Source organism: Triturus cristatus, chromosome 8 (genome assembly GCF_964204655.1).
Source record: "Triturus cristatus chromosome 8, aTriCri1.1, whole genome shotgun sequence".
NCBI classification, from domain to species: domain Eukaryota; kingdom Metazoa; phylum Chordata; class Amphibia; order Caudata; family Salamandridae; genus Triturus; species Triturus cristatus.
The window spans coordinates 1,520,411,808-1,520,434,129 of NC_140591.1; the positions used below are offsets into that span (position 1 = coordinate 1,520,411,808).

A 22,322-nucleotide genomic window follows, 5' to 3' on the forward strand; every position below is an offset into this window, starting at 1 on the left:
ATGCCAAGCTTTCTGTAAGGCCTGGCTTGCCTCAAGGTTTTTGGATGCCTTCTCCATATACTCAGCCATCCTGGAGCGGAGACCAAGTACATAGTCCACTATGTCTTGTTTAGGCTTTTTGAGAGGTAACTCCCATCCTTCCTTCACTAAACACAGTGGGCCTCTTACAGGGTGCCCAAACAACAATTCAAAGGGGCTGTAGCCAACTCCTTTTTGTGGGACCTCTCTGTAAGCAAACAGAAGGCAGGGTAGAAGGATGTCCCATCTTCGCCTGAGCTTTTCAGGTAATCCTTTGATCATACCCTTTAGGGTCTTGTTGAATCTCTCAACAAGCCCATTGCATTGTGGGTGATAAGGAGTGGTGAACTTGTACTTGACACCACATTCCTTCCACATATCTGTCAAGTATCCTGACATGAAGTTGGTACCTCTGTCAGAAACCACCTCCTTAGGAAACCCCACTCTGGAGAATACTCCCAGCAGGGCCCTGGCCACAACAGGAGCTGTAGTGGTCCTAAGGGAAATTGCCTCTGGATACCTGGTGGCATGATCCACTACCACCAGTATAAATCTGTGCCCAGATGCAGTGGGAGGATCCATGGGACCCACTATATCTATTCCCACTCTTTCAAAGGGGACCCCCACCACAGGTAGTGGTATTAGGGGGGCCTTTGTTGTGCCACCTGATTTGCCACTGGCTTGGCAGGTCACACAGGAGCGACAAAACTCCTTGGTATCTTCATTCATGTGAGGCCAGTGAAAGTGAGGGACAAGCCTGTCCCAAGTCTTGTTCTGGCCTAAGTGTCCTGCTAGAGGAATATCATGGGCCAAGGTAAGAAGGAAGCCCCTAAATTGCAGAGGTATAACCAACCTCCTGGTTGCACCAGGTTTTGGGTCTCTAGCCTCTGAATAAAGGAGCCCATCATCCCAATACACTTTATGGGTACCTTGAGCATTCCCAGCAGCCTCAGCAGCAGCCAGCTGTCTGAGGGGTTCAAGAGATGGACAGGTTAACTGAGCCTGCCCCAAGTCAGCCCTGGAAGGTCCCCCTGTCCCCAGAAACTCAACCTGATCAGGTTCAAGCTCTTCAGGGACAGTTCCTTCAGGGTTCTCTAGATCATCTTCCTGGGAAGGCTGATCATCACTTGGAGGCAGGGGGAAGGCACAGCCTTAACCCTCCTGTTCTTCTTCTTGGTAGGTGCTTGGTCCATTGTTCCAGGATCCAAGACCTGTGGTTCAGTAAGGCACTTTTTGGCCTGTGACCTGGTCACAGCAAGGACATGTGGTGATATACCTAACATCTCTGCATGTGTCCTGTACTCCACTTCTGACCATAGAGAACTCTCTAGGTCATTGCCCAACAAACATTCTACTGGGAGGTCTGCACTAACCACAACCCTTTTGAGGCCAGTTACCCCTCCCCATGAGAAGTTAACAACTGCCACACTATGTGAAGTAGTGGCATTGCTGGAATTGGTCACCAGGTAATTCTCACCTGGTATGTACTGTCCAGGGTCCACAAAGCCTGGTGTCACCATAGTGACACTGTCACATGTGTCCCTGTAGGCTTGAGACACTTTTTCATTTATTAAAGGAGTCTGTCTGTACTTGCCCAGGTTACTGGGGCTCACAGTCAGGGACAAATCCATGTCCCCATCACAGATCAAGACTGCCTGTGTAAGGGTTCTGTCTAAGTCAGAATCTCCTTCAGTTCCCATAGTGATTCCCACTACACCCTTTGTCTGGGGACCAACACTGCTAACAGTAGTACTGGGAGCAGGTGCCTTAGGGGCAACAGTGTTGGGGGCTCCACCCTTCTTACAATCACTAGTCCAGTGAGTTGTATTCTTGCAAGATTTGCACCAGGATTTCTTTGGACCTTCTTTCTTCTTCCCTTTAGGCTGGGACCCACCCTCGTTAGTACTAGTTTGGGGCCCTGTTGAAGACTTCTGGTCTTTAGATTTCTGATCTCCACCCGTTTGGTCTGTTTTCTTCTGATCACCCCCTTGGCCCTGGTTCTGGTTCTTTTGCTTAACCCTGGTTCTGACCCATTTGTCTGCCTTCTTTCCCAATTCTTGGGGAGAGGTCAGATCTGAGTCAACCAAGTGTTGATGCAGTTGCTGGTTCTGACAGTTATTTAAAATCTGTTCTCTCATCATCAAATTGTACAATCCTGTATAATCAGATACCTTACTTCCCAGCAACCAACCCTCCAAAGCCTTAGTGGCACATTCAATGTATTCAGACCAGTCCTGAGTCTGTGTCTTCTGGGTGTCTCTGAACATTAACCTGTACTGTTCAGTGGTTAAGCCTAACCCATCAACTAGGACACTCTTCAGGGCTCTGTAGTTTCTGACATCCTCCTCCCTAACAGTGAGGAGTCTATCTCTGCCTCTTCCTTCAAAGGAGAGCCATAAGATTGCTGCCCACTGGTCTTCAGGAACCTGCTGCACTTTGCAGGCTCTCTCAAGAGCAGTCATCCACTTGTGGATATCATCCCCACTTTTGTAGGGAGGCACAACCTTGGACAGGTTCCTATTGTCAAAGACCCTATCTTTGTCCTTAGGGACAATGCTGCCACCAGTGGGTATAGACCCACTCTCTCTAGGTTGCCTAGCCTTACTCAGTTTTTCTTCCATCAGAGCTACTTCTAGCTCCTGTCTCCTGATTCTCAGCTGAGCTTCCTTCATTCTGGCCTCATGCTCCCTCCTCTGAGGGCTGGTCATCCCCCTTCTGGGTCGACCTTGAGAGCCTCTAGAGGCATCAGAAGCATTAGACTCACCTGAGTGATTCCTCTGCCTCCCAAGCCCCTGGTTAAGTCCACTAGGGAGATCCAATGGGATGATCCCATTGTCAGTCCCCAGTAGCCTTAAGTTAGCTGGGCCACGTATAACACTTGGCACTGGGCTAGTTCTCCCTTCATCCCCACTACCATCTGTATCAGTACCCTTATCACTTTCATCCTCTGTAGTATGATTCTCATCTAAGGGGTGACTATTGGAAAGGGGTACCTCAGTAGCATCTTCAGAAGGGGGGCCTCCTGTTCCAGTCCCTAAGGGGCCTAACTGGGAGGCTTTCTTGAGAGCTCTCTGATCTTCATCAGCTTGTAAGAGTTCTCTGAGTTCAGCAGAGGTAGGGTTCTTGGGCTGTTTAAGGCCCCTGATATTTGCCAACTGCCTGAGCTCAGTTTGATTTAGGGTAGCAAAGAGAGTTGGTGCCCTCTGGGGGTCACTCTCGACAGATATGGGTACATTGGACCCCTCTGCCCCCTCCATTGCTCTTAAGTGTGGGTGGATGTGTTGCAACTACCTACACTTGGGTTTTCCTACTAAACCTATCTAGTAGTTGTAGTCAGGGTGTGCTACTCCCTTTGCTCTACAACAACTAAGTTCAGTAGAACTTAAGTATATCTAATCTTGTTTTATATGTACCTAAAGGTACCTGTATGATCTTTCAATTGGTAACAAAGAGATTACAGAGGTAAAACACAGCAAGCTCAAATCCAACCGCTGCTCACCAATGTGAGAAGTTGGCCTGGTATATGATGTTCACTAGTTAAAGTGACCACCTTGTACCATGCCAAGCAACCCTTATGGTGTGGTTGTAAGTCAACCTTTTCGGACTAGCTGCCCTAGTGGTAGCGTAGGCTAAGCAGTCTTTGAGGCTAAACTCGTTAAAGCGTGTTAAGCAGGCTGTTTTACCATATGTAACCCCCCTTTATACCAATGAAAGGACACCACACAGATATATATTCAAAATATATATGTATTTATTACTCAAAGTATCCCCTAGACTCTTTATAAACACAGGAGCACAAATTGTTAAACAAGAAAGTATTACAATATACAGAAGTTGCACTTTATATGGATGGGCCCTGGTGGCCACTCAAACCATATACTAAAATAGTGGTATAAGTACCACGAACAGGAAAGGGAAAAGGCCTAAGGCCTCTAGAATCGCTGGGCCTACAAGGAGCTAACGATAGTTAGTGACAAGGAGGTCTACGGGTCGCGTGTGCAGTGAGGAAAGTCACACGCGTGCTCCCATAGGTTTTCAATGGGTGCGTAAAAGTTCAAAAGTTACTGCTAGCAGGGTCTTCTGGATGGACTACGAACTTAAGACTTAAAACACAGACACTAGAGATGTTTCTCTACACTTGGGCACCGGAGTGCCAGCTTTACCTCACCCACAGGAAGCGGGTGCATAGGTCTCGAAGTGCGTCGGGTTTCGTCTATCGATTCAATGGAGCCTGATGACAAAGATGCTGCAGGCGGCCTGTCCAGAAGAGATGCGGTGGATCCAAGAGTGGATCGGAGTTGTAGAAGACCTGAAAGCAGAGGGGACAGTGTTCACAGTCACTAGCCAGTGACCGGCGTGGCACCAGGTGGGTACCAGGCGATGATGGGTGCAAACAGGTGACGAGGTGTAGCTTGTCTCCGCAGCCACGTGGTCCCTGAAGGTCGACGACATCCAGGAGTCGGTTCACGAGCTGTCCCACGCAGGCTCTCCCTGTCGGCGGTGTCAGCGACTGGAAGAAAGCAAACAAGCCTTGGCAAAGGCAGGAGTCGTGGAAAGTAAAGAAAGCTGATTGTTCTGACCAGCAAGGTCAGAGGGGCTGGTCTTTTGAAAGGCAGCTGGGGCCAGTCTGGAGCAACTAGACCAGTATCGTAGATTTCAAGGTTCGTTGCCAAAATGGCCACTAGCCAACGGGCCAGGGACCGGGCAGGCGCGTCGAGTTGCAAAGTGCAGAGGGGCCCCACGCAGATCGTGGAGATGCTGGAGGGCTCACCTTTGGTGCAGATGCTGCTCGGATGTTGGGCTTCTCAGGACCCAAAGCACAACTTGGAGGGAGCCTCTGTTGTCGCGCTTGCAGCTTGTCGTGGGTCTTTCAAGATGGCTGGCTCCACGTGTCTCGGTGTCTCCACGGGTTCCTTCTTTGCAGGGACTGTGGATCGGGCGTTGAGAGGTCTGGAGGTCCAGGTCTTGTTGGGCTCTGGGCTCAGGCTCCGGCGGGAGGCGGCGGCAAAGCAGATGTCGAATAGCTGGTTGGTGCTTGCGTTAGCAAGATGGTCACTCCCTGACCATAGGGGAGATTTCCTTCTGTCCTCTGTGCAGCAGAGCGTCGAAGTTCCCATCTTCTTCTTGTGGTTAAGTTGATTCCAGGATGTCTGAAGTCTTAGGACACAGCTCCTACCTTTAAGCGGATTCTAGGGGCCGGTCTACCTGCTAGGTCCCTCCCTAAGGGTGGGACCAGTTAGGGGGGTGGTTACACCCCCAATCCTTTGTCCAGCTCACCCCAGGTCCGGGGCTGGTGTGCCCCAGGGCCGGTTTGAACTGGCATATGCACCGAGGCTCCTTGTGAGCCTCAGGCATGTCTGATTCCATTCAAGCCCTACCTGACCAATACACAAAATCCTGTCTGGGGTGGTGCACGCACCTCCCCTTGCAGGAAACCCTTTGTCCACATCTCCCAAGCTGGAAGGACTCCCAGCAGCAGGAGGGCAGACTTGTATCTGTGGTGGCAGCATCCATTTTGTGGAGCTGAGGCTATGTCTGATTTTACCCGGGTTTCAGGTACTGTACATGTCGTGTCCCTCTAGAAGGGTGGAATGCTAACCCCGTCGCCAGAATTGGCAAGGGTTTAGTATTCCAATTCGTATGACACCTTACTCGACATGTTTTGATCAAGCCAAACCAAAGATAGCATTTAACCGTGAGGTTCATAATGCACTTAAGAGTATATGGTATGACGATATCTGGAAACGGTAGAAGGAAGTTGTTCTGACCACTGCAGACAGGCTCAGCTCATGCCAGAGCACCATCTCACATGGAACCAAGCACTCTGCCTTCAGGATTGTTAAGGCCTGCCATAGGAGTGACTTATAGGTTACCAGGTGTCCCATTTAAGGTTAGGTATAGGTATAATACACCTAAGTAAGAGGTGGTTACACCAACTTACCCCAGCTGAGTGATCAGCCAGTTGTGTCAAATTGCTAGGCCAGGCCAGGGGTGGCATAATACATGCTTCAGCCGCTGGTAGGCCTTAGATGCACCAATGCCCTGGGTACCTAGGGTACACTGGTACAGGGGCTCACAGGGTGATCCAATTCCAATTGGTTATGCACCTAGGGTGCATAGTGTCAATTTAGTTAGAGAGAACAGCAGGCTGGGGGTCTGATTAGCAGGCCCACAGCCTCAATATGTCAAAAACCAGTGAAGCAAAAAGCAAAAATTTGGGGTGACCATAGGATAGCAGACTCTACTCTCCTACAGAAACCTTTGACCAGCGCCCAAGCCAACATACCCTAGCCCACTGGGAACAATGCTAAATAGGCCTACCATGTTGTTCAGTTACCATTTTTAAGCTCAGATACTTGGTACCTCGTTGTCTGTTATTATTATTATTAACAATCTTTATTCGGCATATGAAAATACCATAAAAGAGACAACATATTAAAAAGAAGAACGTTACAGGTACAAATCTAAAACAAGACAATCCATCAAACAGGGTTCAGCATTCTACAAATACAATAAATAGATAAAAATATATACGTCACATATAGGCTATCCCTCAATAATCTAATTCATTTTTAAACTTGGTTTGAGCCTGTAGACATCAAAACTAAAAGATTATCAAATGTAAGACTCGGGAACCATTATTCAAACTATATAAAAGAATAGCAAGCGGGGGGTCTATAATCCACCGCTGCCCCTAGTAGCCCTTAATCTAAAAGCAGCCCTTAAAAAATTGGTAATACAAACAGCGTAAAAGTGTCTGGGGCCAATTTTAAAAATAGCAAAGCCACCTGCTCTTGTTTGATTTTAGCTTTCTATAAGATACCCTTTAGGAAAAGACTTCTGGGGTGTGAATAAAATGGATAATAATACGAAGTGAAGGGTGTCCTGTGGAGACCTGTGGTCGCAGCCACAGGGCCCCTTCATCTCTGTTGACAATGTAAACCCTGCCGGCTCTGATAAAACATGATGCAGAAGGTTTAGCCTGAACCGTATCATTAAAAATCTGTCATGAGCACTACTTAAACAGGACAGGTATGGTTCGATGCCCTCGGTGGTCTTAACTGCTAGATGTTCTCTCACCTATGGTTTAGCTAACTCTCTGTATTCTCGGAGAACCGATCCTTGACCCGGGCCTTATCCTGCATGCTCATTATGGAAGGATTGGTAAATAGTTCTGCACAACTCATTTCTTTGAAGGACTCCTTCACATATTTTAGCCAGGGGATTTTTAGTCCATGATCAAGAGAAAGACAGTTTGCTATGACCTGCCTGCTTAGGGCCGCTCCTCATTTGCCCAGATCTTTATCCAGCAGACCAGGGGTTTGACTGCCATCCTATCAGTGATGTGTGGAACACCCAATTCTTCGTGAACAATATGAGCTGGGGTGCTCTTGGGAACTTTTAGCAAACGCCAGAGGTATGTGTTCTCTTCTATTTGCAGTTGGGTAGGCTTAATAAAACCCCATACCTCACTTCCATATAACACTTTAGCACAACACATGGAGCTATATAATCTCAAAATTTGTTCTGGGGACCAACGTCCTAGCCTTTGGGCAAAACTCATTATTGATCCGGTGCATTTGATCATTACTCTGCATTTCTCTTCTAATAAATATTTAACATTTAGTCGACCATCAAATAAAATCCCCCGATATGAAAAGGTGTGTACCTTCCCTAGACAATAAGATCCGATCTTGTAATTATAGTATTTACCTGTTTTTTTCCCCACCTCCATCGATTTAGGATTTGGTAAGATTTGGGTACAAATCCAGGTTCTCCATAAATGACACAAAGCCATCTATTAAGAGCTGTAGACCTTTTGGGGTGCGGGCAAGTAGTACCGCATCATCTGCGTAAAGTAAAACAGGAATCCTGCGGGTGCCAATCTTCGGGGTATCTACCTGTAGGGTACTTAATACCTGGTCAAGGCCGTTTATATAAAGCGTGAAAAAAAAGGGAGCTAATATGCAGCCCTGCCTGACCCCACTAGAGCATCTAAAAGGGTTCTGTTTTTCTTCCATCCTGGCTATATCTGACAGCAGCGGTAGTATTCAGATGCAAGCATTTTAAGATGTTAATGAGCCCCGGGTCCACGTCGAGCCCGCCAATGATTGCCCGTAATTTCCCTCGATTGACTCTATCAAAGGCCTCGGTCAGATCCATGAATGCCAGATACATCGTCCCTGGTCTGACCACTGTGTATTTGGCTGAGATGAGATATAGATTAAGGCACTGGTCGGTGGTAGATTTTCCTGGCCTAAAGCCAAATTGGAGGTCAGTTATCACATGACGCTCCTCGGCCCAATCTATCAGCCGGTTTAAAACCACCCGCCCTAATGAAATGAAATGAAATGAAATGAAATGAAAAATTATATTTATATAGCGCGTAACTACCCGGAGGCCTCGTCGCGCTTCAGCAATTACTATGACGAGCTCCAAGGTACATTAGCACGCTTTCGCAAACAAATGGGTTTTTAGGACTTTCCTGAATGCCATCCTATTGTTGATCTGTCTAATACTCACAGGAAGGGAATTCCATAGTTTGGCGGCAGAGTGTGAGAAAGAGCGACCGCCCCAACGGGCTTTGATAACCTTTGTTGGAGTTGCTAAGTGCAGTGAGCCGGAACGAAGGGCTCTGGAAGGGACGTAAGGCACTACAAAGGGGAACAAGATGGCAGGGCCTGTTCGATGAAAAGATTTGTGCACTATGCACATCGCCTTAAACTGAGCTCTGGCAGTCATTGGGAGCCAATGAAGCTCCTTAAGGGCTTTCTTAGCTGATTGCCAACGAGGAATATTAAACAATAGCCGGGCGGCACAGTTTTGGGTGACTTGGAGCCTTTTGGTCACCGCTACAGGGGCGCCCAAATATAAGGCGTTCCCGTAATCCAGGCGAGAGAGAATCAGGGCCTGAACCATGACTCTCCTCGCCTGGAAAGGGAGCAGAGGAAGGACCTTGCGGAGCATTTTTATTAACCCAGCACAAGTTGAGGCAGTCTTGGTGGCTTGGACCGAGAAATCAAGCGCCCTGTCAAGCCAGATTCCAAGGCTCTTTATCTGGGGCTTAGGGAGGGGAGGAGTGCCAAGGCATGTAGGCCAAATAGAGGCCAAAGTGTTCGGTAAGGAATTACCTAATAACATGATCTCCGTCTTCTCCCCGTTAAGTTTAAGACAAGACGCATGCATCCACTCAGCAACAGCCTCTAGACACAGACCCAGGGTGTTAGATGACCCCTCCGAGTGGTCCAAAGAGACCACCAGTTGGGTGTCGTCTGCGTAGGTGACGATACGCACACCAAAGGGCTGAACTATATTTGCTAGAGGTTGCATATAAACATTAAAACCTTTGCTGACACATCAATGAGAGAGATTGGCAAGTTGGCATACAGCATCCTTTAGAATTTGGCGGAACGGGAGAACCATGGTAAATCTGCAGTTCTACCGCCCACCACAGCCATGGTCCTTAACCTCTTCCAGAGGTGAGGTGCCATGGGGTTTCTGATAACAGAGCATCATCTGGTCCAGTCGTTGGAAATCTTTGACCAGTGCCCAAGCCAACATACCCTAGCCCACTGGGAACAATGCTAAATAGGCCTACCATGTTGTTCATTTACCTTTTTTAAGTTCAGATACTTGGTACCTCGTTGTCTGTTGAGGTTTGCATGCTTTCTCCTCTTTGGACAGGCTCGGGCTGACCTTTAGTGCCCGAGGGTCTGGTGTTCTGACAGGTCTGTGTGCGGGCCTGTGTTTTGGCTGTTTGGGGGCCTGTTTGATAGTCTGATCAGCCGGTTTCTACTGTTAAAATACACACTGCATGTAGCAATCCGTGCAGTCTTCCATACCATGCAGTTTTTACAAGCTCAAAACTGCCCTAATTTGCAAACAGGGGCCATCATTTTTAGGTATCTCACTCACTAATTGGAGTCACTTTTATTTTGGTGCCTGACCTATTTTCTGACTTAATCCGACCTTTCCTCTGGGTCATGTTCTCGCTGTATAAAACTCTCAATAAGTAAATATATACATTTTTGGCGGGCTTTTAAAGTATTTTTTTCCTGTGCATGGCCATCATATTTACAGGATAATTTGGTGAAGACTGAGAATAGCTGTCGGACACAGTTTTGGCCACGTGTGCATGTGCAATCTGGTAGCTTTAGCAGTAGGAAATGTTGTAAACTTTCAGGTGGTGTGACGGTCACTTTTCCCAGCGAAAATGAGGGAAGTTAAAGGGGTGCTGGGTAATGCTTCTACAATTTCGCATATGGCTGTGGTAACAGCGGTACCTCTCGGTATTAGTTTCTGGTCGCCACAAAGCTGCTTTTCAAAAATAAATCCATTGCCTCCCTGTCCGCATCTAAATCCTTAATAACGAGAGAGGAGCATTTATCTTGGAAGGCAGGAGGTCAGTGCCACACACACCTGCTTGGCTGGGGCGGCTCCTCCGCTAAGGCGAGGAGCGTTGCCCCACTGCTTTCAGAGCAGTGAAAAAATGAAAAAATAAAATGATAAAACTCTGTTATTATAATTTTTTTTGTACCTAAGGGGCTAGATTAGGGTGGGGCAGGGGTGGGGTAACAGGGGGAGGCACTATCCACTATACATTCAGGATCTGGTGGTACCTTATCAGCCTACTAACCAGTCCCTCCACAAAGTGCCAAGAACTCGTGGAGCACGCATGGAGGGGGCCGGTCATTTTCATATCTTGGTCCATAGCTTTGGAACGACCTACCAGAATCTCTATGAAACTGTTGTTCTCGCATGGTATTTTGCGAGGGATTGAAGTCGTGGCTGTGTTAGATTAGGGGCTGCACTCACTCTACCTGGTTCTAGCGCCTGGAAACCCCTTGGGGTAGCCTAGCACTTTATAGGACACAGTAATAATAATAACATTAGAAAGGCTTGACTTCATTATAAGCATTGGTAATTGCTGTGGTGGTGTTTTGTTTTTGTGGTCTATGCCATTACTCAAAAGGAGCGACCAGGTGCATTGCAGCCTTGGACCAATCCAAAAAAGTGTATTCTAGATGGAAGTGTTTGACCAAATTCAGAGCTAAAGGGACTAAAGATACATCTACACAAGGGTGGCGCCTACCATGTTGGCTTACCTGAGCACAAACCTGCATCTACCACCCGCGGAACCCCAACCGGGTGTGATAGGGAACGTCTGCCTGAAATCTCAGGATGCATCAAGCCATTGCAGACATGGTTCTCCTTAAGTAGCATGAGTTGAAAAAGACACAGGTGGATGCTTCATATCTCACTTGCATCTTTTGGTGGAAGTAGGCTATACATTTTCTGAGGCCATGTCAAGTGGCCTACGTTGGTGGGTTTTGAAGATTTTCCTTCTGTGGTCAGACAGTGAAAAGGCCTACCCTGTATTCCTTATTGGGGAAAATAGGTGATTAACAACAGAAAAAGCAATAGTTCTCTAGGAGTTATTGTTACCCATACTTTGTACCACACCTATAGACCCTGGCTTGTTCAAGACACGTGGTTCATTCACTTTTGATTATAAACTACCCACACTTTTATTCACTCAATGGAATGCGAGCAGCAATCAGGCACAAATGCCTTAAAAAAGGGTTTAGAATGTCAGACTTTGAAATGTCCAATCTAATTTACATACTTACCACATTTCTACTATAGGCCCTTGGGGCATCAAACACGAAAGTAAATCTTGCACTTAAAACATGTAAAATAATCGAAGAAATATAAACACTTTTGATGCAGAAGTTAAAAACGTTCTCGCAGGAAAAAAAGGGCAAACCATTCTCACTTTAGGGCCAATAGGTGAGTGCGGGGAAGAGTGTCAAATGGCCACTGTGATGCTGGAGTCAAGTGCAAGTAAAAGGTCCAGTGAAGGTGTAGCCCCAACCAGAAGCAAGGATGAAAAGATGAGGAAGTGAGAGGGATGAAGGAAATTGTCTGCATCTAAGATAAAAACAGAGGGGCATATTATCAAGAAACGGTGTTAAAATTATCGCCGCTTTAGCGGTAGAAAACTGCCACTAATGCGGCGATAAAGGGCTTGATAAGATGCCCTTGAGAATTCCCATAGAAGCCCCTGGTGTCAACATGGGCTTCTACTGGAATTCTCTGCGGCATATTATCAAGCCCATTATCGCCACTTTAGCGGCAGATTTCTGCGTCTAAAGCGGCGATAATTTTAACGCCGTGCTTGATAATATGCCCAAATGTCATTCCAAACACTGACAAAGTGATTAGGCGATGTGTCAGGTAAGAAATAGGAACCCTAAATTGAAAGTAGGGCTTCTTGAACAAAGTTCACTGGTTAGTGGAAAAGTTAGAGTTGGGTAGTAGACTCTCTGATACGACCAGGAGATATCCAAAAGTATCTTTTCGTCATGCACAGGTCATTTCGGATTTAAGATTACATACAGCACATGTGTAATATGTAACAAACTATGACTTTATAAAACCTTTTTTAGACATTATAAGACTAGATGTCGCTCACAGTATTTCAAAGTACACGTAACAAAGGGCAACCATTGCTCCTGTTTATTGTCTGTGGCCACAGAGAACATCTCAACCTCCAATCCTATGAAAAAATGGAATCAGATTTTACAAGTATTGCAAATGTCTCAACATAGCCCTGAATTCTAGGATTTCCTTGATTTATATTTCAGGATACTGTGTGAAACATTTCTGAACTCTGAGGCTTGAAATGCAGGGCATATTTCTATTTGATATGGTTTTTGAGAGCCTGAAGTCCACAGCCCTGAGATTTGGCACCCCGGTATCTGCTCTCAGAGGGACTAGAGGGACTAGAAGGTGGAAAGAGGATGTGGTACAGGAGAAATGTGACTTCAAGAAGCTATCCTTTGATCAAATGCTTTTTTTAATCACAGCTGAAGGATTTCTTTCACAAGCCATTTAAGCAGCAAAACAGTGTTCTGCGGCTCTTGGAAACCCACGTACCAGACGTCCCATCAAAAAGCCATGAGATGCCAGATAGCAGCAACCTGAGTTATTCATTTTATTCATTACAACCTGACGGTTAAATAGCTGCCCAATCATTTTGACTCTGCAGGAATACAACAGCGGCTGGTGTCCAGCTCAGTGGCGAAGCGGGGGGAGTGGTAAACAAACGACGACAATAAAACAACAAAAAACAAATAAAAAGTAACTTACCTGTCGCATCACCTCTCTTCTGCTCCTCACCAGCGCAGGCCCCCAGAATCCCCTGCAGCCAATCCTGACAATGCTCTCATGCTGCACGACAGCAGCATCAGAATTGCCTGAGCACCCTTGATTTGCATTCCTAGAGACCCTGTACCTGCAGTCTCCAACCCGGCAAAGCAGCTCAGGTTGGAGACCGCTTCAGTGCGCATGTCGGTTTTGCCATCCTTAGACGGCTGGCCAAACCCACATGCGCACTGACAACAGTGCCCACCACTCCCCCTCCGTGACTGCCCCTGCGATGGCCCCGCCCCCAAAACTCACTTGGGAGAGAAAAATAAAATGATAATAAACCTGGTTTATTATCATTTTATTTTTACATTTTTGCAGCTGTTGTTGGGGGTGACGTTCCTCTGCCATAAAGGATGAGCCGCCGCTGCCGAAATACCTAGATCTGACAACAGTATCTGGAAAAATGTGAGGTAAAGATGGGTTCCATCAAAGAGGTGTATTAAAGCGTAAGGATAGGATTTGGAAAGCTGAACAAATATCTTCCTATAGTTTACAACTGTCAGTGATTAGCTTTAAACATACCCACTTGAAATAATTAGAGTCAGATTGTCTGTACAATAGAAACTGCCACTCGGCCCCAGCCACGATTTAAAACACAAACGTATTATGATCCGGCTGGCAATCTGTGAGGAGGCACCAAATACGAGATCCAAAGGCAGCCCAGATATAGATCTTAAAATCAATGAGTGACCACCCCATCGATTAGGAGGAAATTTGAAGAGTCGGATAGCTCGCCTGGCCCGATAAAATCTCCATAAGAAACTACCAACTGTTTTTTCAAGCCTTCTGAAGAATGAATTCGGTACTCGCAGAGGGACAGCACGAAAAAGATAAAGGAATTTAGGAAGACTATTCATTTTAACAATGTTGCAATGGGCGATAATGCAGATTGGTTGCCAATGCCATAAGCGCATTTTAGTTATAGACTGACGCTGCAGTTGCTCATAGTTTAATTCTATTATGCGATTAATGGAAGAGACAGTCTTAACTCTAGTTAGGTGGCCAATTGAACTAAAGTTGGTTCCTTCACAAAATGTACATAATTAGGAATTGTTTGGGATTTTTGCAAATTAAGGGGATATGCTGAAAAAGCCCTAAATCTCCCAGCCTCATTGGCCGTTTGTTGAATTGGTTTCAAGGAGAACACTGCTATGTCATCCGCATAAGCACTAATATTAACTGCCCTTCCACTCAGAAATGCCGGTGCTATCCTCAAATGCTTATCTAAATGCCACAGATAGGTTGCAGATAAAGTGCGAAAAAAGGAGGAGATAATAGGCACCCCAGCTGAGTTCCACGCGATATCTTAAAGACCGAAGAGCTGTGTCCAGCCAGGACCATGCACGCCATTGGGTCGTGAGATGAGCTCCGATACTTTTGCTATCCTACAACTAGAATATGGTCTTCCTCATAAAATATTTGCATGTTCAGGATTATTTTCAACAGGATACCCCCAGTAAAACCTTCAGTGATGATTCAGAGTTGTTATCGTAGATCTAATCTGGTGAAAATAAATTAACTATGTGGAGACTCTACTGTATAATGACTCAACATAGAGAGGACAATTAAAGTAGTCTGGTGAGAAAATGGAGCCTTATGATTGGTCTCCCTGTTCAGACGTCGGATATTAAGGGTTCCTTTGAAATAGTCTACTCTTCAACGGCCTTAGTAAAGTTGCAACAATTTAGAACCCTGTGTAAGAAGAGAGATACATGGGATATTAAAAAGTCTGGTAACATGATCAGCTGTCCAAGCTGATGGCTGCATGCAGCAGATGTAGTTCACATGTTCACATGTTCACCACGTGCTCAAATTGAAAGCAATATTGGAGTGATATGGCTCAGCATTTACAAGTTGATCTACAGTTTCTGTGAAAGACTTTATCCTGGGCTGGAAAGTAGATGCTGGTCAATATATTTACACAGCCATATTTATTGCAATAATTATAGCTCGCTTATGTACTGCTAGGAAAAGAACAGTGTCAGTACCCCCTACGCTCTATCAATGGTGGGCAATACTTGGCCAGGTCTCTGAGTCGGAGGTGGCAATTCTTCGGTTTAGGGGGAGAATCGAGGCCAGGTGTATAAATCAGATTTGGGCATCTTTCTCTCGATGTTAGAGATTTTCTTTTGGTTGCCTCAAGTCTTTGTTCGCCCAACCCGTCTCAGGAACATGTGGCAATAAATATGAAGCTGGAAGTGAGCAATGCTTAAATTATTATGGATTTAATGTTTGGTTATAATGTCTCTATTCTGTTTCTCCTTCTTCCCTTTCCTCTCTTTCTTTTTTAGCTCTCTTTTTTTCCATCTCCTTTTTAGGTCTCGCCGGACCCAGCGCATTCGCTGGTCTGGCTAGACTTATTGAGAGGGCTCCAAAAAGTGCTACCAGGCCAGCCTAGAGCTACAGTGCATGTGCGCGGGCGCGAGCGCAGCGCTTTACCGCGATTACTTTCACTTTCGCGGCCGCACGGCCGCTTGGCATAGCCAATAGGTCTCGCTTTTGAGACCTTATAAGTATTTAGTTATGCAACTGATGCATGGCTAAACACATATAAGGTCCCAAAGGCGAGACCTATTGGCTATGCCAATGCTTGTTTATTCATGATTGTATGTTTGAATATTCTCTTTCAGATCCTGATCAAATACAAATTATTTATAAACAAAATGCTCCAACTTTGGATGCTCAACACAATGAAGATGCTAACATACTGACAAAAAAGCGGTGGTTCCAGCAACGTGGCTCATGACATTTTAAATTTAGCTGAAAAACTAGACTATGTGGCTCGAAGTGGATTGCGACAATAGATAATAGTACAAATTTCCCACTAATCTGTATATAGCTTAAACAGTGCATTATTTTTATATTTCTATGCAAGCATGGTAAGTATGTTGTCTTCAAGTAAAATATGTCACCTTTGAGAATGTGCTGACCCTACTGGCATACAGTTGAGCTGAAACATGTCGACACCAATTAAAAGGGGATTCATGTTCTCTCAGTTTTTAGTCGTATGACAGGAAACTTGGCAGACAAACAGTGGACCGCAGTCCTGACACAGCCTTAAAGTGAGATGTTCTGTTCTACTTTGCTTTTCATTCTATGATAATTTTATTCCTGATATATGGAACCTGGTTAGTCATCAATGAAGTGGGTATTCAAAATAAATAATTTATATAGTGGCACCTGGTGGAAAACCTTGTTGTGTAAATATGATATGTATTAATGTTTCTTCCCCCTATGTTTGGTCCTTCACGCTCCCACTTAGTGGAAAGATGCAATAAGAAATACCTTTCCCATTCCTTTGAAAAGGACGCTATGTGAATTGAAGACAATATAAAAGTACATATTTCTGTGCGTTGCCTCACACGCATTATGCGCGGAAGACTGATATAATTCACTCCTTAACTGCTATTCCATATGTCTAACTTCACCGAATAAATATTTACATTCATGTGCTCAACAGCACAATAGTATATTTTTATTAGCCATCCATCCTAGATTTTATTTGGCAGTTTATTTGTCAAGGGTGAAATAACCTGAAACTTTGAAACCATCTCGCAGAGCTATCCTCTGGCACGTGAGGTGATAAATCCAGCAGAAATATGTTTTTCCCAGCACACAAGGTTTTTCAAAGTATGCCCTCCCATGCTGGAGAAGAAGTATTTGTCACAGGGGTCTCCACCAGGGGCATTTTTAATTCAAATAACCGAACTCAATTGCATGAAAGGCACTTTTTCTGGGAAATATTACACAGTGAAGGAAATTGCAAGGCAGAAAGTTTTACCTGGAAGATACAATTAATAGATGCTCAGGGGCATGGATGTGGAGGCTGCTTTTCAAATGCATTGAGAGGTTAAAGCTTAGCTCCATCATATTGATGGGTCAGCATTCTTCAGCCTTGTTTATGAGCCCGAGGGCTCATCTTGAGGAGTCATCAGCGTGTAGGGTACAGTTAACTACTTGTGTGCCATTGTATTACAATCTTTGTGCACTTTGTGTTAGATTGCTTCATTGGTGGTTGGTTTATTTGATTGGTGAACGTCTGAGCCTGCATGAGTTGCCCGTGTTGGGTTTGTGTCATCGAATACTGTGGTGCCTGGTCTTGGGTGGTTGGCCCTATTGTGGTGTTATGCTTGTGGGTGTGAGATACGATTTTATTTGTCACATGTAAAGAGGGGAAATGTCTTGTGACTCGGCATGGGCGTAACTCTCATAATTTCCTTTCACAGAATTATGGAAAATTACAGCGAAAGTACGCAAGATTAACCTGATTTACGCGAGTAACATAGACCCGCAATTAGTGTGCAAAATGCAGCCTTGCATTTAAGATTGATCCGAGGATGCATTTTTTCTGTAAGAAAATAGCGACAAATGCAACAGAACGTATCTATAATGTCTTCATTCATTTGTAATTATGTGGAGCATTTTGGTCACTTTCAAATCTCTGAGGAGTTTGGAGTAGACATGGTTAAGAACACTGCAAAATAAGTATATTTGTTCACTGTAGTGTGCTATAAATTGTGTTTTTTAACAAGAGTTAGACAAAAGGAACGTTGGTATGATATGATGATTTTCCAAGGTCCCAAAGTAATCAGTGGAAAGTAAACACCTACTCTGGTGGTTTCCATATCGCCATGGAAGATCGACTGCAGAGATGGCCATTGTACATCCTTGTGTGAAAATAGAGATTCTCTTGGGTAAGTTTCACCCCCTCAATCACAATTATACAGATTCAAACCAAATATTCACACAAACTTAGCTTAAGTTCCAGAATACCCAAATAGTTGGCCGCATATAATTCAAAGAAAAAGAGACTAAATCAGATTAAAATTAATCTTGTAATTTATTAACAAAAATATATCCACATATCTATAACCCTACAAGTGAGTTCAAAGGTACATATAGCATAAAATTCATAAACATACATTATAAGATTATCTATGATTAGAGAGCGAAGATGTGATGTGAAATCAATATATTCATCACAGAATGGTGTAAATCCCGTATAAATCAATGTATACGTATCACAGGTCTATTTTTTAAGCAATAGATCAACACATGAAACAGTTTCTGGAATTTAGACCAATTCTGAATTGCACAGGCGTCGACGCGTTTCGGTGGTAAATTCTTATTTGGATCCCACCTTCATCAGGACAAACTGTAAAAACTCTCCAATTTTTCTAAACAATTAAAAAACCCCAAGGGGTGTAGTACGCTCACAAGGACAGATACATAGAAATGTTCTGTTTCATATATACTCTCTTGATAGAGTGCCTTAATGTCCCTGTTCTTTCAAGCTTCAGGGTCCTCAATTATTGCACAAATTAGTTAGGATATGTGAGTCTCCGCTCACTTAAATCCGATTCAATGAATCAAAGGAACCCGCATGGATGTAGCTGAATTTCCAACGATCAACTTTGTTGAGGATTTCTTTTAAAATGCACCTCAATTATCGCACAATGTCAACTCAAAGGACTGGTCGCTCACCCGGCAACGAGAGATACGGGGAGACAGCATGGCACTTCAAAGGATCAGACCGCACCGCGTCAATAAGGTGCACTTTAAAAGAAATCTTCAATAAGAAAAACTAAGCTGTTCATTGAAAATTCAGCTATACCCATGCGGGTTCCTTTGAGTCACTGGATTGGATTTAAGTGAGCTGAGACCCACATGTTCTAATGACATTGTGCGATAATTGAGGTGCATTTTAAAAGAAATCCTCAACAAAGTTGATCGTTGGAAATTCAGCTACATCCATGCGGGTTCCTTTGATTTATTGAATCGGATTTAAGTGAGAGGAGACTCACATATCCTAACTAATTTGTGCAATAATTGAGGACTCTGAAGCTTGAAAGAACAGGGACATTAAGGCACTCTATCAAGAGAGTATATATGAAACAGAACATTTCTATGTATCTGTCCTTGTGAGCGTACTACACACCTTGGGGGGTTTTAATTGTTTAGAAAAATTGGAGAGTTTTTACAGTTTGTCCTGATGAAGGTGGGATCCAAATAAGAATTTACCACCGAAACGCGTTGACTCCTGTGCAATTCAGAATTGGTCTAAATTCCAGAAACTGTTTCATGTGTTGATCTATTGCTTAAAAAATAGACCTGTGATACGTATACATTGATTTATACGGGAATTACACCATTCTGTGATGAATATATTGATTTCACATCACATCTTCGCTCTCTAATCATAGATAATTTTATAATGTATGTTTATGAATTTTATGCTATATGTACCTTTGAACTCACTTGTAGGGTTATAGATATGTGGATATATTTTTGTTAATAAATTACAAGATTAATTTTAATCTGATTTAGTCTTTTTTTCTTTGAGTTATATGCGGCCAACTATTTGGGTATTCTGGAACTTAAGCTAAGTTTGTGTGAATATTTGGTTTGAATCTGTATAATTGTGATTGAGGGGGTGAAACTTACCCAAGAGAATCTCTATTTTCACACATTTGTGGTAACCTGTCTCTTGGGCAGTGGGGTCGCTCCCATATTTTTTATACAACATTGTACATCCTTATCAGGTTTCCCCGATATTCTCATAAGACAGATTTTCTTACAATGAAACTCAGTGGAACTAATTTACAAAGCGGTTATTGGGCATTGATTCGGCTCTTTTGCGTCTACACTGGACTTTCTTGATCAGGGGCCTCAAGCAGGAGAGGAAAGGACATCACCCCTCCATTGTGTACCTTGTCCCCTTATTTACAGTGCAAAGACACTGAACCTCCAACAATCACCCTTGCAAAGGGTCCTTCCTCTCTTTCCACTATGGCTCTAAGGCCCACCATCATACTCATAATGTTCTGTTTCTTTTTGTGCCTCCCTTCAGGGCATCTCTCTTCTTTAACACAATGCATGGACTTGTGTATTTTAAATATTTCTCTAAAGCAAAGCATGGGGCCATCTTGGAAACTGCCTGTGGATGAGGCAGCGCAATTCTCACCGTGTTGGTGATAGCATGGCGTTCGATCCCCAGAACAGTATCCGCGTGCAGCAGAGGGAGAGACGGGATGGCTGTAAGACTATCTTGGTTGTTTGGTCATTGGCCCCCTTACAAAAGTCCCTCTGGTTCAGGTTGATTCTTAACATTTCCTCTCAGATGGTGCAATGGCTCATGGAAGGTAAAAGAAGTGATGCTTCAATTAAATTGAGTTCTTCTGATGGTGCATTGGCCCTCCTCGAGAAGCAGTAGGGAAGCTGTCAGTTGAGAAGATTCAGACAATGATGAGTCCTCCCTAACCGAAGGATGTGCACAGGGGCAAACAGAGAAAGGGCAAGGACCCATTGTTTTATATCACAAGCTGTGACTAAGCAATATTTGGTTGGAGATGTCTCTGGTTTTGCCAATCTTTATGGTTTGGAATATTATATTTCGGCAATCTAAGCGAATAAGAGAAAATATAGAATTTTAAGAGAAACAGAAGTTTCTTACAAAACAAAAGTATGTATATAACCAATACGATTTTTCTTACTCTACAAACTGTACCTAATATTTGATAGAGTCCTAAAAATAAAAAATAAAAAGAGCGTACACAAATCCTCAGCTCAGTGCAGACTAGTGATATGTATGTTTTCCTAACAAAAGAGCATTTAAAAAAGAACAGTCTACCGCAAGTGCTTCCTTTGCTGGCTCAGGGGACCTATTAACAGAAAGACTTACAGAATGCTTATGATAGGGCGCCATGATGTTCTGAAAATTTGTAGGGGTGCATCATAATCGCGAATAGTCCGCACCCGCATATAATCACGGGTTATGCTAAAACTGATTATTAGAATTGTAGAGGTAATAATGAAATGTGTGACTATAATGATAGAAAATTAGTTTGTGCCATTCGAGAAAGCAAGATGGCATTTAAAATGTGATTATATAATTTTTGATGATCATTGCAAATGCTTAGTGAATTAGCTTATGTGCAATGTAACGCATTAGATTTAAACGTGCATCACATTAAAGTCTGCATATGTAGAAGTGACTAATTATGCCTTAAAGTGATGAAGTGCAGGATTAATAATGCAACATTTATTAATGCGTGTAATTCTTGATGTGTAGAGGCCTAAATGAATGTTCAAGTTTTGCTATGAAAGGCCTATTCGTTTTCTTATGTTAGCTGAATTGTGTAGACCCGAAGTATATTTTCCCTGGAAAAGCTCTCATTTGGAGGTAGTCAGCAAATTTCATGTGCGTGGAAGGATTTTCTGTACTCATGCTTCTATTGCAGGTGCAAGGACACCATACTCGTTAGTTAGACAGATGCCTTTTGTTTTAGGAGTTAGGTATGGAGGAGAGCTAAACAGTGCATCCTGGAATGCTGATAATTGGAAGAAGCCTGCGACCCAAGGACGTATCAACCGTTGCTGGACGAAGTACAAGTTTGATGGAAATTTACCTACTAGAGGTGCTTAGCCAGAGGAGGTGTTACAGAGGCGTGTCCTCCATATTGTGCATTTTGTATTAGAGACAGTGCCCCGAGGGATGAGAGAGCAGATGGAGCAGAGAGCTGTTAGAGGGTCGAAGGAAAGGATCGATATTGAGGAAGGAGACTTAGAACGAATCTGTAGCTTTAGCTACTGACACTTTAAATGTGAGTGTAATTCTTAGGAAGTCTTTACGAGCTCACACTTTTTCTTGACTTTGCTAAGGAGATGCTAAGCAGGGATTTCACCTTGGTGAAAGAGTAGGGATAGATTAAGCGATTTCCTTGTAGGTATCTATGAAGACTGATTTAGATCTCGGAGCAGTTATAGTTTGTTAAATATTTTTAGAGTTTCTTATTCTTTTTATGCTTCATCGAATGATATTATTGCGTAGGATGAACTTTGTATTAGTGCCCATGTATTTCCTTAACCTCGTCATGAGGTGCTTGTATGTTCAGTTATTTTGGCATTGTAATAAATCTCCTAAAACTTAATTTGGAGTTAGTGATTCTTCAGAGTCGGAATTGATTGGTCTATTGGTTTCATTTGAATGAATTGGTTTTCTCCCCTTTACACTTCACAGCAGGTAAAAAGGTCCAGTCGGCCGAGGATTCTTAGGAATGGTAAGATGAGATAAGATAAGAATCCGGCGTTAT

General features: G+C 43.9%; 1 pseudogene; it reads right to left on the reverse strand.

The window, feature by feature from the left end:
* The window catches only part of LOC146806038 (mitotic spindle assembly checkpoint protein MAD1-like), an 85,473-nt pseudogene that overhangs the window by 57,263 nt on the left and 5,888 nt on the right, over window positions 1-22,322 (reverse strand).